Consider the following 15,762-nt stretch of genomic DNA (forward strand, 5'->3'; position numbering starts at 1 on the left):
AGGTAGTACCAGTAGTGTGCGATGCCCCTCAAACTGTAATACTCACGGCCGCCTGGTACCTGCCAAAATAGTACCTTGATGGCGTTTAATTACAGTCAACTCCAGGGTTATAGCAGCGGGTCGAGGCCAGGCCAGGTTGTAGCAAGGTCACCTCATCGAGATAAACACCAGATCTCGGGTACCATTTCCCCCCTTTTGAGTCACACGAGTAATGGCTGAGGTGTTTCACTATAGGCCACTCGCTGAAGACCCACAGATCCTAATTACCCCGTGTTAGGTAAAAGCTTCGTTTATACTTCGCGGTGAAACTAACTGTGCTATTTTTTTACTTAAGCATACTGTAGTTGTTTATATAATCTCACATCTACATTAAATAAACGAGAGAAAGTAGCTGTTTTGGCTTGACTTTTAGATATTGGTCGTGACGAAGATTTGGACGCGTCATCCGCCCCTCTCCTTCTCCAGTCGTTGTAGCTCCGTGTAGCAACAACCTAGATCCTGCTCTACTGCCCTGTCCTGCCACCTGGAGCGTGTTCCCTTCCCGCCTCCCACACGTGACAGTGACACGTGCTAGGGAGTTGAGCGGGTGGTATTAGGGGCCTGAGTGGGTGGTATTAGGGGCCTGAGTGGGTGGTATTAGGGGCCTGAGTGGGTGGTATTAGGGGCCTGAGTGGGTGGTGTTAGGGGCCTGAGTGGGTGGTATTAGGGGCCTGAGTGGGTGGTGTTAGAGGCTTGAATGGGTGGTATTAGGGGCCTGAGTGGGTGGTGTTAGAGGGCTGAGTGGGTGGTGCATATGAATTCAGTAGGTGAAAAATATAAAGTAGTTAGTATGAGGGAATCTTTGTAATGTGTCAGTAGGTGTGTGTGTGTGAGAGAGAGAGAGAGAGAGAGAGAGAGAGAGAGAGAGAGAGAGAGAGAGAGAGAGAGAGAGACGGTTGGTGGTGTATAGGATGACCTGCTCGACAACCTCGTGTGTGTAGGTTGCTCCCCCGCACCTCCCCACCCTCCTCTAACTAGCACCCTCCTCGTCTCTCCTTCATTTCCTCTTCCTACTCCTCCTCTTCCTCCTTCTCTCCCACCTGTGACTATGGCTGTTATTGGTGCTGTTACTTTCCCTTCCTTCGTCAGTAGTATAGTTTCTGTTGGTCTTCTTGCCGTAGCCGCTGTCCTGTTGGTTCTTCTCCCCAAGTCCAGTTCCTTCGCACGATTGGGATATTTTTTTCAGTTTACGTCACGTTTTTGTTTGTTTGTTTGTACTAAATTATATTAAGGTGAGTTAGTTGGGAAGTAGCAAATGTGATTGTTTTTTTTAGCTTACATCGCCTGCCATGATTGGTGGTGATGACTTAATGGTGTAGTATGTCGTGATTGGTGATGATGGTGGTGACATCGTGGTGTAATGTGTCGTGATTGGTGGTGGCATCATGGTGTAGCGTATCTTGGTGGTGGTGTCAGAGGATAGGGAGAGTAGTGGAGGCGTTAGGCCTATTAGTGAGGGGAAACGAGGCGGGAGTGGGAACACAGAGGTAGTGAGGGGAGGGAGGGACGCTGTACACGACGCCGTCAGTAATAACCTACCTGGGCTCCGCCGCACCTTGCTAAAAACAACCTAATCTTCCTGTTATTTTGCTCATGGCTGACTGCCGTGTACTTCAGCTACGTGAGTAAACAGTGAATCAACTCCACATGTAGTGATCCTTTCTGCTTCACCAGTATCAACCAGACTGTAGTGGTTGGGTTGGGTTGCGGTGCGGGCGGCGAGCAGTTACAGCCTGATTGATCAGGTTGTTACCTGGAAACTTGGCTGCACACCGAGCGTCGCCGCTGGAATCCTCGCCGGGAAACTGTAGACAAATGACTTCTGGTGTAAGATGCGATAAGTGACTCTTGGATGACGTGTAGATGAATACTTGAACTATCTACCTGCCCGCGTAAGTAACTCTCTTACCGGCAGTAGAGCGCGGGGAGCCTACAGGGGGAGAGGGAGGGGTGGTGCACCATCGTGAGTGTACTGTAAATGGCGTGATGGGGGGGACCCGTTAGCCTGGGTGGCGTAGCTGGTGTGTTGAGATGGTGAGAATGGCGGTATCAAGGTTGATGATGGACCGACAACTATGTTAGCCACCGCTCCGGAATGATTGTTGACATCCGCCCATTGTTCCGAGTTGATGACTGCCTGAGCACTGATGGGCGGGGACTAGTGTGGTGTAATGTGGTAGAGGTGTGGTAGGGATGTATACTGTGGCAGCATGCTCGACTACCGGGTGTGTTGTGTTAACGGTGCGAGGAGGATGGCAAGGTGTGGGTGGGTGGTAGGAAGGTGTGGTTGTTGTGGTAAGGTGGTGATGTGTTGATGGGAGGGAGATGTGGTGTAGGGGAGGGAGATGTGGTGTAGGGGAGGGAGATGTGGTGTAGGGGAGGGAGGTGTGGTGTAGGGGAGGGAGGTGTGGTGTAGGGGAGGGAGGTGTGGTGTAGGGGAGGGAGGTGTGGTGTAGGGGAGGGAGATGTGGTGTAGGGGAGGGAGGTGTGGTGTGATCATACAGGTGTCACTGTTTAATTGTTATTATCAGTAGCAGTAAACAGAGTAGGTCTTATATTGTCTCTCCTGTCTTGTAGTTGTTGACATCTGAATTACCGCTGCCATTGACCAGGTTCATTCACATACTAATGAGAAACGCACTTATCCCTTGTGGCGACTTTTACTGTCTTAAAACATTCACTCGGTTTTTATTTATGAATTTTAAAGCCCTCAGCTGGCGCATGTTGCTGAGAGAGGTGAAGTTTTATAAGTCAATTGGGCCCCAGCTCTAGTAGACCTCAGCCGAGATGTACCGTGAGGTCTGGTTAATATCAGTTGGGGCCTATTAGAACCAGGGCCCATTTGTCCAGATATTAAGAAGTAACTCGGATGGAGGAAGCGGGTTGTATAGCATCTCTAAACTGGACGCCACCCCTCTCTCACACCTTGAAGGGCACTTGAAACCTTGTTGATTCACCGATAACCCGCCCCGTGAATCACACACTTGGCGGTGTACTGCTTCCCCCCTTGACCACCTCCTTATACCAGGTGATTAAGACCGTAGCTGTGGCCTGGTGGTAGTGGCTGATGCTGGCGTTGGCTCAGATGGTGTCAGATTTTATTTATTTTTTTCAAAGTCTTTTAAAGTTTCAAATAACATGCGATGTTTAAATAAATAAATAAATGTGTGTGTGTGTGTGTGCGTGCGTGCGTTTCTTGTTTACGTTCAGTGTTTGTGTTTACTGAAGGTTTGTTATGGTTGCAGGTGTGGCTACAGTGTGATGCCCCGACGCTGCTGTTGGTGGCACTCTTCCTCACCTTGAACACAGACGGTCAGTGCTCTTCCCATTCTGGTGCTGTGTTTCATCTCCCATTCTTCTCTCTCGTGTTCTCTATCTTATCTCTATAACCATCAAGAAGAAAGAAATTACAGTACAGAGGAGGTTGTGTCATGTCCCCGGCTCGTCAGTCATTGTTCTTATTAAGGAATGAAAAAAAAACACCGTTATTATTTACGCTTTTTAATCTATAACAACACAACTCTCTACACAATTGGTCTTATATTTAACATTCATGGCCAGGTGCTTCTCCAGGCGAGCTACTTAACTCCTTAACACCTGTAAATAACCGCAGTTTACAATTAGACGTTATTTTCACCTCACACTTCCCCGGCCGCAGACTCTGATTACGGAAGTTGTTTGATCTTTGTTTGGGTACGAATTCAGTCGTTAGAGAACAGGATGACTCGGCGGGTGATGATATTATGGAGCCCACTATTAAAGTCGCTCCTTCTGCAGGCTGTGTTACTGTAGTTTGTTAATACTGAACACCTGAGGCAGCTTCCGGAGGCGTCACTGTATCCTGCCTGTTGTTGTTGTGTTGTTGTATTGTAGATATTGTTGTTAATGTGTTGGTGTTGTTGTTGTTAAGTAGGTATTGTTGTTGTTGTGAAGTAGGTATTGTTGTTATTGTTGATGTACATTAATTATCCCTCGCTTAACGCCACTTCCGGAGAGTAACAAATAAAAAAAAAGTTTGATGTATAAATTAACTTGTGGTAAAGAGGCAGTTGTTCGATGCAGGTGACGCTCTAATTGTTGTTATTTCCGGTTGTGGTGGTGGGGGGTGGGTGTAAATTTTTTTGTTATTGTTGGTGTATTTAAATTAATTATTGTTCTTGTATAATCAGTAGGGACAGGTGTATTTATAATTCTGATCTAAACAATTACATGATATTTTGTGTGTGTGTGTGTGTGTGCGCGTGTGTGTGTGCTTTTTTTTTTAATGGTTCAAAGTAACTGTTAATGTTATCTGGTAATGGAGATGACCCTTGGCTGCTTGCTCCCTCCACACACACACACACACACACTTACTTCACGCTTTCGAGTTATTAAGGGCAAAGGTTTGATGCTGGGTAGGTACGTGGCACTCACCCCGGAAGCCAGTCATCAGGCCCACCACTCGATTCCCCAGCTATCTCGCTCAGTTCAACCCAAGATTATGTGACGTTTTTGAACTTGGGATTATGTGAGTTTTTTAGGCAAAGAATGTGGGTTTTTTTAGAGGTTTTGAGCCAAGGGTGAGGTTTTTAAGTGTGTGCGTTCGTGCGTTTATTTATTGCATTTATAATATCATTGAACCTAACCCCCAAAATTTTATCCCCCTTTTATATTTTTTTACGAATGATTTTTATTATTTTTTTAAGCCACCAAATTTTACCCTTTTTTCCGTTTTGATGCAGTGATGGAGGGGCTATTTTGGTAAGGGTGGCGGCCGCACTTTTAAATGCGTGTTTGGTGCGGGTAAACGAACCGAATATGTAGCGTGAACCGAACACCTGTTATTGAGGGTTATTTTTTTTTATTATTATTGACTTTTAGTGTTATTGTGTCGTGTTATCTCTCTCTCTCTCTCTCTCTCTCTCTCTCTCTCCGGGACGCTCGTTACCTGCCTCGTTAACTTCGTCATCAAGGAAGTCTTTGTCGTTTCCCTCATCGTCCCTCCCCGGTGGTGGGTCTTGTCCAGGGTCGTTGTTTCGAGTCCTAGGTCGTTGTGTCGTGTCCTAGGTCTTTGTTTCGAGTCCTAGGTCTTTGTTTCGAGTCCTAGGTCGTTGTGTCTTATTCTACAATCTACAACTTATCAATCACCGTTTACAGTTACTCATAAGACAAGACAAGACTTCAAACTCGTGAACTCCCAACAACGGCGAACGTTATTTTATGCCTCGTGTGACTTCATTTACAGTTATAATTGAGTAGGAGATTATTACATCCTCGTGGTTGTTAAGCATGAAGGGAATGTGTTCTGCCTCGGGGTTATACTTCACCTTTGTAGACTGTGATGTGACGATGGGGAGGGCGGCGGGAGGTGAGATCACATAGTTGAACGTGTTGTAAGATGGTGGTTGAACTTGAAGGAATTGGAGACTAAAGGGGCTGTTATGTTGGGGGGAAAATTACCTCCGTTTGTCATTGTCATTCCTCAGTCCTACGTTCAAGAAACTTCAGTCCCAATTACACTAATATTTATCGCCCCGTTGTTATTCCTCCGTCACTCTAATCAAAACAATAACACAGTTGGCCGCGCGTCAGGTTGTTGTCAGCCGTACAGGATGGCACGTAAATGGTTTGTTTAGACTTTAATTGCAATAAATGTATGTAAAGAAGAGGACTCAGGCGTAAACGGGTGTGGCTTCAGCTTCTTTTGATGTAAACAACCAGGACCGTGTTCATAGTGTTTACTTTAATGCGCGGATTCTGTTGACTATGTTCACGGTTTATGAACTACCGTAGCGATTTTTTGTTATGTACCTGTAGTGTTCGTCTTGTATGTCTGTCTGTCCGTTCAACCGCCCTTACAAAAGAGCGTCCTTTATCCACCTTGTTTTGGTTTTCAGGTTATAGTTCACGTCAGAGTTAACGTGTCTGGACCATACATTGTACACAAGTTTTTCAACACCAAAGTAGCTGTCAATTTTCAGGTCAGTGGTTCTAAGGATGAGGCTATTGGCCACATGTGTTTGAAACATTTGCTCTCGTTAAGGAAAACATTGGCAGTGTTCATCTTATTATTTAGTCTATGTTAGCACTGTTTACATTGCTTGCACTCTTGGCTTACTACACTATTGAGACCAGTTTGGGAGTGTGTACGGTACGTCACTGTCAGAACCATTATATATTGCATTTGGGACTTACATGTGGCAGTTAGGAAAAAACGTTTATCAGTTTTACAGATGGGTTGATAACAGCTTGGCAATGTTTGTATCACCGTAAGAGAGTATATTGTTTTCGATTTTTTTTTTTTACGTTACACCAAGAAGCATTGTTCAGTAAATATCGACAAAGTTTACAGCTTTGTTGGGGACACATGAACTGTTGGTTGTACTGTGAGTATATTTGTTAATCATGTTTATATATAAAAAAACTCATGTTGACAGTACTTATTTTACTGTTGAGACCATATTGGCAGTGTTTACAACGCCACCAAAACACTGATTATAATATTTACAGCAGTGTTGAGACTATTGACAGTGTTTACACCACCGCTTAACACTTATTTACAATATTTACAGCAGTGTTGAGACCATATTGACGATGTTTACAACAGCCTTTAAATCATATACACACTATTTACAGCCGTTTTGAGGCCACAGGTGCACTACTTGATCCCTCTGGCAATTTGTTGAGCTGTTTAGTAATTAACACACCTGGAGAGTGAATGGTGAGAGGCGTTGGAGGGAGGGATGTTGAGGGGCGCAAAGTGTTGGTGAGATGGAGGGAGGGAGTGGTTGGGTGTGATGGGATGCAACAGGGGTGGGGATAGAGGGAGGGAGGGAGTGGTTGGGTGTGATGGGATGCAGCAGGGGTGGGGATAGAGGGAGGGAGGGAGTGGTTGGGTGTGATGGGATGCAACAGGGTGGGGATAGAGGGAGAGAGGAGTGGTTGGGTGTGATGGGATGCAACAGGGGTGGGGATAGGGGGAGGGGAGGGAGGGTGTGGTTGGGTGTGATGGGATGCAACAGGGGTGGGGATAGGGGAGGGAGGGAGTGGTTGGGTGTGATGGGATGCAACAGGGGGTGGGGATAGAGGAGGAGGAGTGGTTGGGTGTGATGGGATGCAACAGGGTGGGGGAGGAGGGAGTGGTTGGATGTGATGGGATGCAACAGGGGTGGAGCTGCTCAGATACCCCGGTGAAAGAGAAAGGGCCGGGTCACCCTGCCGCCAGCACTACTCTCCCATCTGTTGCTTCTTAAACACACTACGGCCCCAAACAACATGATTTTATTACCCAAATCAAGGTCCTTAATACACCGTCAATCTGTGTTAATAACTCGGAAGATTAATATTGTTATTTTAGGTGGATATGATGTTGGTCTGTGTTTATAAATAGGACGAAGTAGAGCTAGACGAGGTGAGTGTTGCTGTCATCATGTCTGACCGCAGCTGACCTGGTCTTGTGGTATAACTAGACTGAGTTAATGCTCTTATCGTGAACCAACGCCACTACTGGCAGAAGGCTGGCGAATGTTTCGTTTAGCATGATTTTCATGAGGGTTTTACAGCAGGGTGAAGGGGAACGCCAGGCGTGTTGATTTAGTGCTCGTGCTGGCGTTGTTTATATGATAAGAAAGCGTCTGCTGGCAGAAACCGGGTGAACATTTCGCACGGTTTAGTTCTCATAAACTTGTTACAGCGGGGCGGAAGGAAATGCCAGGCGTTGAAGAGTGCTCGTGCTGGCGATGCTTATATAGTAAAGATGCTTTAACGAAAACGGCTTTGGTGATACAGTTTTTGCTGAAGTGGGGGAGGGGGGGGTTAGGGTAAGGCGGGGGATTAACCCGAGTCACTACAAAACCTCTGATCCCTTAACCTCACCTAACACCCCTTAACCTCACCTAACACCCCTTAAGGTCAATAAAAATATACCCAGCCCTGAGGTAAGCATGACCTCCCTAATCCGAGCTTTAAAACCCCTTTAATTACGACAGTTCCTTCATCACCACCATAAGTGTTAAACCTTTCATATCTTACCCTAGAACCTCTTAAACCTGTTTTACATAATAACTTTCACTAAACTGGTCATTGTTCACCCAAGACACTCACACGGCTAACACTTTAAACCTTTCACACTTCTCTATTACAACTTTCACAATTCCTCTTACACATTCAGCATTATTTCTTACGCTTCCTTTCTCACGTTTATCCTATTTATTATTCCTGACATTTTTACTTCTTTTTTTTTTGACGATCTTTCACACTTTTACAGGAATTATCACATTATTTCCTACGGTCGCACATTTCTCACTGTTTACGTCGTTGTTACCACTCTGTCACACTCACTTTCACACTATTACATCAGCTTTCGCGCTATTTGTTGCACTCACACTCTAGCACTCGAAACAACACACTCTTTTTATCATCCAAGAAGAATGTTAGGTCTGAATTTTATATAAGACAGGTTTGGTTTTGGTTAGGTTAGGTTGGGTTGGGTTTGGTTTGGTTAGGTTAGGTTAGATGTGCGTTTTAGGTTTTAGTTTACCTTGGAGGCTTGGTTTACTACCACTCCCACAGAGCTCCAGTTAATGGCCACTCAAAAGAGCATTTACGAGTCGACTCAAGGTGTTTACCCACGTGGGTCTGGAAGCTGGATCATAACAGACTCGGGGTGAGATCATGAGTACACACACACACACACACACACACACATACACATGCCTTGTCCTGCTATCTATGATCAGTATTCAGCAGCTAGTGGGTTGGTTACTTCACCTCCACGGCAGGATGGTTAGTCCACCTAAGGGTTGTTCCATCATCGTCAAGCTCACTCCTCAGTTAACTTTTTATTAATTACTTTATAAGGATTTTGGAATTGTTTTTTGTTTGTTTTTTTGTTATTGATTTATAAGAATCATCTAAGAAGGTTCAGAATGTACATCAGTATAGCTTTTGTTTTTCCTTGGGGCTGTGTGTGCGTGTTGTTGATGCGTGGCGTGTTGCTGAAGATGGCTCACAGATGTTGGGTGCGCGGTAGTGTACATAATTATGAGATGGTGTACAAGGCGCTCTAGTATTGTACATGTAATAGTGACCACGGTATTGTACACCTATTTGTGGCTATGGTGGTGTACAGTGTTTGTGGTAGTGTACACGTGATTGTAACCAAAACGATGTGGTTGTTTTGGTTGTTCGTCCCCGTAGTGTGTGTGTGTGCCCTGCTAAGCGACTTCCTCCCTGGGGTTGGGTATGTTTGACAGGAGTTCCGACGGCTCTCACTACCACGAGACAAATGTAATAAACCACTCAATTTCTTTTTCTCGTCAATCCTATCAAGGTGGTAAAGGTTATTTGTCCTTGGTGGTGTTCTTGTTTTTTGAAGGTTAACTAAACTTCCTATGAGAGATTTACAAAAGAGTAGAAGCAAAGACGGATTCCTTTTTGTTTATTTCATCTCCTGATCCCAAGCTCATTCTTCTGTTCTGGGTTGCCGGATTAAGTTTCCAGTAACCGAAGATTTGTGTGTTGTATTTTAGTGATCACAACTAGAGACAGGGAGGTGAAAGAATGCAGTAAAGTAGTCACATGTATTCTCCCGTGTTCAGATGGGGAAAGAATTTACATACAAACCTGTGGGAATATGAGTCGAAGCGTGTGTGGTGGGGTTTTAAGAGATGATCCTTCATGTGTGGGGTGATGAGGAGGTGTGTGTGGGGGAGGGGAGGGGGCCGTGTATAATAGTGATGGGAGACGCTGGTAGGGCGGTGCGTATTTGTGTACCGGGCGGGGCCACATCGCTGTCTGCTGCCACCCGCCACTATATACCTACCCGGGTCCCCTACCTAGCACCGTCACCACCGTCTCTACCCATCGCAGCTTCTCCTCTTCAGTACTAGACCCTGTGAACTGGATGCGTTTTTTTTTTCGAATAAGATATTTTAAGCGATTATTAAGTGTTGGGGGACATTATATACCGTATATAATTATTATCTAAAGTTTGCCATCTCCAAGACTCGGTCAGTGATGAAGCTTCCGGCATGACAACCTGATATACCAATCTGTTGCAACTTTACAGCTACCAGATCAACATAATCACTATAACTGGGTTGATGACTCTGTGTTTTGGGTATAATTTGGGACGATTCTCTTGAGATTTATATCACGTGCGGTTATCTGTTTAAAGTTTCAGCCTGAAATATACTGAGGGTGACGTGTGTGATGGCCCATAAAGGTGTGTCTAAGAATGTTACTGCCGGTGGATGATGGTTCAACGATGCTGTGGTGGCGCTTCTATAAACCTGTCTCCTCGTTAATGGCTGATGAGTGGACGTAGTGGGTGTGTTAGATCGGTTCCTCTTGAGTGAAATTGGTGTAACTCTGTCAATATTTTGTTTATATTTGATGATTTAAATTAATTCTCTCACGCTAAACATGTATTAAATTGGTTACTGAGATAGTGAAGTGGTAATATAGTTTACCTGGCACTATCGAGGTTAATTACACGTGTGAGGGATGTAGTGGTGATGGTGGTGTTAACTCTCCTGGTCGCACCTCTGACTAATGCTTGGTCTTGGAGGTTGTGGTGTGAGTTATGAACACCACCATACTAGGCACTGGTAATGAATGGCCTCCTCCGTTCATGGTTGGGGCTCACACGTGTAGGTAGTTGGGTGAGTGTGGTGTTGAAGGAGTGGGTATAGGATATCTCAGGACGTGTGAATAGGAGACGAACTCTGTATCCACTACGTTGCCACATCCTATATCCTTATAACAAACAATATATAGTGAATATATATTACGGTGTTGTTGTATCACGTGTTGTAATATTTGTGTATACTGTTGGTAGTTGTGGTCGTTGCCGTTGTTCATCTTCTGTGCTTGTTATCTTGGCTTGTAAATTACATAGGACACGTGTAGTTTGTTAGTGTTCCTTGGCTTGATTTAAACACAATTAGTAGTTTTCTAGTTATAATAATGAGGTAATGTCTGTATAATTATCTAGTCTGGCACACTAATGAGCATCAGATATTGGTTTGGAATTAGCTGAGAGAGAGAGAGAGAAAGAGAGAGAGAGAGAGAGAGAGAGAGAGAGAGAGAGAGAGAGAGCTGGTCTTGGGCACGTCTGCATAGTGTTGTGTCAGACTCAGGCTATGAACTGCTCACTGCAACAACTCTTAACTCCTGACTTCAGCAGAGTACAGTACTGGTGCCGAGGTTAATTGAAATCAAGTCAATATGGCGTGCTTAGTGCTTGTTACAGTAATGAGCATTTAACTTATAATAAGGACTTTTTATAGCTTGAATACTTATTACTCTGGGTGATGGAATTTATGTAAGTAATGTATGTTATTAGCCAACATTTATATTATATTATTGTCTATATTTGAGTGTGACTAATATATATATAACATGAAGGTCAGGTACTGTGCTGAAGAGGGTGTGTACTGTATATGGGTACCTTCCCTGCTGCTGGGAATTAGTGATTATTGAGAAAAGATGTGATGATGACTGTGTTATGGTGGGTGAGTGCATGACAGTCACGTTTATCCCCTCGCTGTAAACAAACTAATAGGAGGGTGTTAAAGAGCCATGAACGGTAATGAAGTGGCCATGACCTGTACGTGTGTGTGTGTGTGTGTGTGTGTGTTTATTAGTTGTGTAATGTAAGTGGTGAACCTGCGGGACACTGTTTAGTCTTGTGTAACGTTGAATACACAGGTCACTTTGTCCACAAAACAGGGTCTTTGGGCTAGGCCGGTACTTGAGTATATAAAAGTTCACCTAAATATATGTGTGTGTGTAGCTGTGTGGTGGTGGTGGTATGATAGCAGCATCATGGTGTGGCACCACGTGTTGACAACACTGGCGCCGTCTGCCACACACACGTTCACCCCTTATCGTCTCACCTGAAGGACACGCCAGGAAAAAACTTACCGTGTATCCTCAAGTTCCTCGCAGTGTTGTCTGTGATATTCTCAACTGTTTGTTATTGTTATAGATGATTATGTGGAGTAATAGTTCAGAAAATGTTCATCACCTTGATCAATCGTAGACTGTTCGCGTTGGCTCGTGTGGGTTAGCAGCAAAGTGTCACAGTAACTCAAATCAGTGCAGACTTATCAGTTGAACTCACCGGATCATCTTGTGGTGGGTACAAGGCATAACTGTTGACGACAAGGCGTATACAGTGCAAAAGGTAAGTTCATGTTATCACGCTCATCATGTTATGGCTCACTGGGGAAGTGTTTGTGGCACCTGTAACTCTTCCTATTGGCTGTACCCTAATTGTATTCTATGGTAGCCACGAAAAATGATAGTCTTCAATTTGCTCTTTTAAAATATTGGCGAAGATGCACAGCTCCTTTGTGGGCCGTGATGGCGTTGTGGACACTCAATATGAGGAGCAGGGCGCTTGGTGGTTTGGTAGCAGGCAAGCAGCAGACGGGGTGGTGGGAGAGCGGCAGGCAGGCAGGCAGGCAGGCTGGGTGGGTGGGTGGGCAGTCAGTGGAGGAGAGACTGGGCGGTGGTCGGGCGAGCGGCGTGGTGGCAGGACAGAGTTGCATTGGTTGTGAGGGTCGGGGTCGGGCACACGTATAAGGACAGCATGGCGGCGCCGACCCTTGTTTACTCTGGCCTCGTCTTCCACGCCCCCACTACTTTCCCACCTCCACGCCCTCCACTCTTCACCTCCCGCCCTCCACTTCACCTCCCACGCCCTCCACTACTTCACCTCCCCTCCACTACTTCCTCACGCCTCACCTCCCGCCTCCACTACACCTCACGCCCTCACTACTTCCTCCCCACTGCCACTCCCCACAGGCCCATAAGCTAGTAGCGTCTGCCCAGTGTCTCCTGGTAACCTGCCTGGACCTCTACTCCACTGGTGCCCACCTCACCCCCACACTGCCCACCTCACCCCCACACTGCCCAGTAATCACACAATATTTCGCTTTCATTTTCGTCTCTGGTTTCCTTGGTAAAAAATGGAAATGTTAAATCAGTGTAAATATTGTAAGTGTTTAGGGTCACCTAAAGATTTCTCTCATTTAGGGGATGTGATTAGGTTAGGTTAGGTTAGGTTAGGGTGGTTAATCTTAGGGTGAAGTTAGCTGGGGTGGATTTTATTCAGGTGATCCGGGTGTCTATAGTTGAAAATGGTTAGTTGAAATCGGTGTTGTGGTTTACTGTGACTTTTAAAGCTTGTGCAAGCATGATAAAAGTATAAATTACTCTGTTCGCTTCACCCTCCCACCTGAACTGACTTGACCTGACCTAACCTAACGTAACCCACACAGGTGAGCGCCCCGTGACCTTGAACACTGTGGCACCTGTTGGCCGCTTCAGAACACTTAACTCTGTGTTTGTATACATTGAGCCAGACACCAGGTCGTCGTTCTTCTTCCTCTTCTTCCTCTTCTTCTTCGTCTTCCTCTCCCTCTTCCTCTTCTTCCTCTTCTCTTCACTAGTCCTTCACTTCGTCCTGCTGCTTTCTTAACATAATACAGTATCCTGGTTAACACACACTGCTGGTTTACTATCCTCTAACACATTAATCAGGGTTGTGTAGTGAGGGTGTAAACATGTCCCGTATCCCGCAACACTAGGAAGATGACCAGACACTAGGAGAGGGGGGTTGAGAAGGAAGAAAGGAGGTGAAGGAAGAAAAGAAAGGGTGAAAGGAGAGGAAAAGAAAGGGGATGAAAGAGGATGAAGAAAGAAAAAAAAGAAATTTGTACAGTAGGAAACAACTTTATTCCAACTGATACAAAAGAAATTTATTCAAATCTGCTATTGATATTTAAACAGATTATTTATCCAGAGAAAAATACAAAGTTAGCAACAATATTGACAAGGCTGAACACACTGAGGGCCTGAACACTTAAGTGGCGACTGATAAACACTGTAAACATTTATCTCAAGGGTTGGGGTGGGGGGGGGGAGGGTATTGTATAACATTAAGTATCATCTGGGTGGAGAATGTTACCACCTATATCACAGTTTATATTATATAGGTTATAGAGTATAGAGTTAGTTTACGTTAAGAGCGTCTCTACTGTTTATCGTCTTCTAGTGAGTATGATGATGATGATGATGATAGTAATAATCATAATAATACTAATAATAAATTAAGTAAGAATACGTGAGAGACAAAGAATATCGCATTATAAGTTATACATAGGGAAGGACTCTCTCTGGGGTCCTGCAATACCCAGACTAGAGGGAAGGACTCTCTCTGGGGTCCTTCTCCTGGTGGCGGCTGGTGGGTCTGTGAGAGGAACGTGTTGTAATGTTGTCCTGGCCAGTTGTCTTGTACTGTGAAACATAACAAGTGTGTGTCTGTGTCTGTTTTGTCCCCTCCCCACTGGCCTTCTTCACCTCCAGTCACACACACACACACACACACACACTGCCATTATATGTGTCTGTGTGTTCGTCGGGTTGTATAGCTTTGTATACTGGTCCTCCTACACGTGTGCCCTTTAAGGCTCTCCTCCTGCACACTCGTCTTCGTCAGGTAGCTCTTATTCATTCTCTGTCCACGTGTGTTTGTACTCTTGTCTCCACCATCACCCTGTCTGCCTCTTATGTTGGTGTTCTGGGAAGGAAGGTGGTGGTGGGTTGTGTGGTGGAGGGTGTCTTAGAGGGTGGGTTGGGTGGGATGTGGTGGAGGGTGCCCTGTGAGGGTGGGTGGGTGGGCTGTGTGTAGGAGGTGGAGGCTGAGGGGTGGGGTTGAATGTAGGAGGGTGATGGAGGGTGGGGTTATTTTGTGGAGAGGTTTTGTGAGGGTGGGTGGGTGGGGTTGCGTGTAGTGGCAGGGTGGAGGGTGTCTCGTGAGGGGTGAGTGGATTGTGTAGTGGAGGGTGGCAGGTGAGGGAGGAAGGTGGGTACCAGACGTAGGGGTTTCCATTCCCCCTCGTCCAACTTCCTTCCCCCTCCCTGTCCAACCTTCCTTCCCCTCGTCCAACCCTTCCTTCCCCGTCCCTCCCCCTCGACTCCACCAGACAAGTATGACCGATGTGGTTGTATGTGTCGTGTAGGTGTGTTGTCACTTGACTGTGACTAGAAAAGTTTGAGGTAAAATATTATGTTATAGTGAAGTAAACGCGTCTGTGTGTGTGTGTGTGTGTGGGGGGCTTAGGTGACGCATCACAACAAACCTGTGCCACATGTGACATAAACAAGGGCGTGTTGTTCCCCTGTGTGTGTGTGTGTGTGTGTGTGTGTGTGTGTGTTTGGGGAGAGAAAGTGTGAGGGTCAGTGGCGTGGTATGACTCACCCCAGCCCACACATGTTGATGTTCACGGGACTTACAGGGGAGGGGGGCAGAGTAGGGATGAGGCCAGCTAGGGCAAGGGAGGAATGGAGAGGTAGGTTAGGGACAAAACGAAAGAGAAGGAATGGTGATGGCAGTGATACAAATTATTCCTACCATGTTTTTTTTTTGGGGGGGTTCATGAAAAGTGGTGTACAGAATTATCCTTGGAGGAAATAAAAAGCCGTTTGATACCATCCGTGAACTATAATCATGATGGCGGCGGTGTCGTCCAGCTGCTTCCCGTCTGGCTGCCGGTATGGTGAGTTATGAAAATGTCCTTGAGGTTATTTAGTTGGTTCCCGAAAGCTCTTGAAAAACCCCCTTAGAATTTTTAACAGAGGAAGACTTGACCATTTAGTGGGGCCGTGTTAGATGGCCAGGGAGCACGGTATGGGATGAAAGGGTAGGGCGAGGCCAGGTGGTGGGTGGGAGGG

The 15,762-nt window shown here is 45.7% G+C and overlaps 1 protein-coding gene across 14 annotated transcripts in view; it reads left to right on the top strand.

The window, feature by feature from the left end:
• Positions 1-15,762, top strand: part of LOC121867464 (activated Cdc42 kinase-like) — a 106,851-nt gene that overhangs the window by 36,272 nt on the left and 54,817 nt on the right. For 8 of the 14 annotated variants that reach the window (XM_042367380.1, XM_042367384.1, XM_042367389.1 and 5 more), the window contains one exon: positions 3,285-3,351. The exons of 2 other annotated variants lie outside the window; for them this stretch is intronic. The gene's annotated coding sequence lies outside the window, so the exon portion shown is untranslated. Of the gene's footprint in view, positions 1-3,284; positions 3,352-5,915; positions 6,000-15,762 lie in introns of all 14 variants that reach the window. 4 more of the 14 variants (XM_042367382.1, XM_042367385.1, XM_042367387.1 and 1 more) reach the window with 2 other exon arrangements.

This window comes from Homarus americanus, unplaced genomic scaffold, assembly GCF_018991925.1.
Source record: "Homarus americanus isolate GMGI-L3 unplaced genomic scaffold, GMGI_Hamer_2.0 scaffold23598, whole genome shotgun sequence".
In the NCBI taxonomy this organism is placed as follows: Eukaryota; Metazoa; Arthropoda; class Malacostraca; order Decapoda; family Nephropidae; genus Homarus; species Homarus americanus.